Here is a 2,458-nt window from a genome sequence, read left to right on the forward strand (position 1 = left end):
AAATTGCGTCAATTAATTTTATTATCATTATTCAATGATTAAAAAAGATTACTGGAAAACATTCTAAATGGCATAGCAGAAGGCTCCAAAATATTTTAATTATCTTCCATTCATATATGGATATCATTTTCTTTCCGTTATTATTTTACCACAGTGTAATCTACTTGTAATTATAAAACTAAACTTCTAGTCGTATGATTTCCTCTGCTAGAATTTCCACATGGATTTTTCTGTAGATTTATCAAAGTATATGTAGTATATTTTGTACACATGAAAATCATACTTTTGAAAAAAAATATCTCTAGTTCTATCCCGAGTAGCTATTGTATTGAATTATTTTATATAATTAAAACAAACTATAAATTTGTGTATTAATTATCAGAACAGGTTCCTGCATGTTTCCTCTTTTCTAAAATTGTTGACATGAAGATGCAACAGCTTTGAAGTGCCCACAAATCACTGAAAAGTAGGAATCATAGAGCTCAGATAGATAGATGGACCGATGGACTTTTCTACCAATAATTAGTTAGAAAGTTTTATTAAGAAAATAATGGCACAACTGGAAAAATACATAAAAATAATTCATCAAACTTCACTGCACATCTACAGAAAATCAAATTTGAGATGTCTTACAGATTTAAATATAGACATTTAAATAAATATTCTCGTTGAACTCCTAAGCATATCTATGTGAAATCCTGGAATTTCGGAAAGTATATAAATGATGGTTGTAATATTGTATAATACCTTACAAAATACATTGAAAATTTATCTCTACACCATTGCTCCACAATACATAATATTCAGTGATCTGTAACAAATTATTGGCCCGACCAAATAGCTCAGTGGATTAAAGTGCAGGCAAGCAATCTCAAGGGCTCCAGTTCGCTCCCAAGGCCTGCAGTGCCAGCCCCGCCCCCAGGGCGTGCTGAGACAGCAATAGAGACTGGGCGTGGTGGTGTGCTCCTGTGATCCCTGCTCTTGGGAGGCTGTAAATGAGTATTGCTATAAATCCAATCTATCAGTGAGACCCTGAACACCCTGTAGACCATTCCCTAAAAAATACAAAAAAACAACAAGAAAAAAAAAATAATAATTTAATGTATGACCAAGGAAGTCAGCGAAGAATGGGGCTTTTGGAAGACAGTCAAGTAGAGGACAGGGAAGCACAGAATTCTGCAAACCTCTTTCCATGGGAAACTGCAGCGCAGGAGATGACGGTTCTCCCCACACTACCCTGCGTCACACTCCACTCGTCACTTTGGCTGTCTGTATGTTATGATTCTTTGTACGCTGTTTCATCAGAGGGGAAAATTGAGCAGGTAATGATTGCTTCAAAACCCAGCATAAGGCACAGCCCAAAAGTCATTAAGCTCCATTTCATCAGACATGTCAGGTAGGAATGTAGTTATAAATGTCGAAGCATAGCATGAATGCATATGAATACCTTCTATATTAAACTGTGGACAGAAGAAAAGAAAAATAAACATCCTCTAATTCTTCCACAGTGGGAAAATTTTTCATGGATTCAAGTAGCTTGAAAAGTTTTAAGATTGGCTGTCTCCTTCTCTATAAGGCACTGGTACATCAATATGAACTTGGATGCTGGTATACTAATTGTATTTGGCTTTCATTTTTGTATATTTTATGGAGATATTTACGAATTGGCAATGATGTTCTCAATATCATAGAAGATAACAGGCAGATGGTATTCTAAAAGCAATTTTATCGGACACTAAATTAGAAAAAAAATCCTGATTCTCACTCTGGGTTTTATAAACACGCAGAATAACAAGAATACATTTATCTAATACACATTGTAAGGTGATGTCACATGGAAATAATTAAAATTTAGATTTTGCCAGAAAACCTTAAATGCTAATGAGGTTATAAACAGAATGGAAATTGTTTGATTTAAAAATAAAAACTAAAAATAAGCAACAAAAATATAATAATGATAAACATTATATTTTAAAAATCTGATCACATTTATTGTTCTTCTGTTCCATGTCTCCAATGCTATTTTTATTTCTCTGTGAGTAATTTTGGAGAGGGCAATAGTCTATAGTAAATTTTTAATCATGATTTTGTAGTTACTAAATTTTTAGAGTGGAACTGAAATTCATTGTGTCTTTTATATTCTTAAGGACAAGACATATAGGATTTTTAAAATGGTTCCTTAAAAAAACATCATGCTAGGGCTGGGGTGGTCTAAGCATCTGCCTGGCAAACACAAGGACCTGGGTTCCATGCCTGTACTGCATACCATGCCAGTCCTGGAAACCAGGATGTGCAGTGCTGGCCGCCAAAACAGGGCTTTGTGATGCACCCCTGTGATACCAAGGGTGAGACAGGAGGATCACTTTGAGTCCGAGCTGTGTAGCAAGACCCTGTACCAAAGAAAGAAAGAAAGAAAGAAAGAAAGAAAGAAAGAAAGAAAGAAAGAAAGAAAGAAAGA

General features: G+C 34.7%; 1 pseudogene; it reads left to right on the forward strand.

The window, feature by feature from the left end:
- The first annotated feature begins 1,127 nt into the window (after positions 1–1,127).
- LOC105741473 overlaps positions 1,128–2,458 on the forward strand; it is a 71,563-nt pseudogene continuing 70,232 nt past the window's right edge.

The sequence above is a fragment of the Octodon degus genome, unplaced genomic scaffold, assembly GCF_000260255.1.
Source record: "Octodon degus isolate 3935 unplaced genomic scaffold, OctDeg1.0 scaffold00013, whole genome shotgun sequence".
NCBI classification, from domain to species: Eukaryota; Metazoa; Chordata; class Mammalia; order Rodentia; family Octodontidae; genus Octodon; species Octodon degus.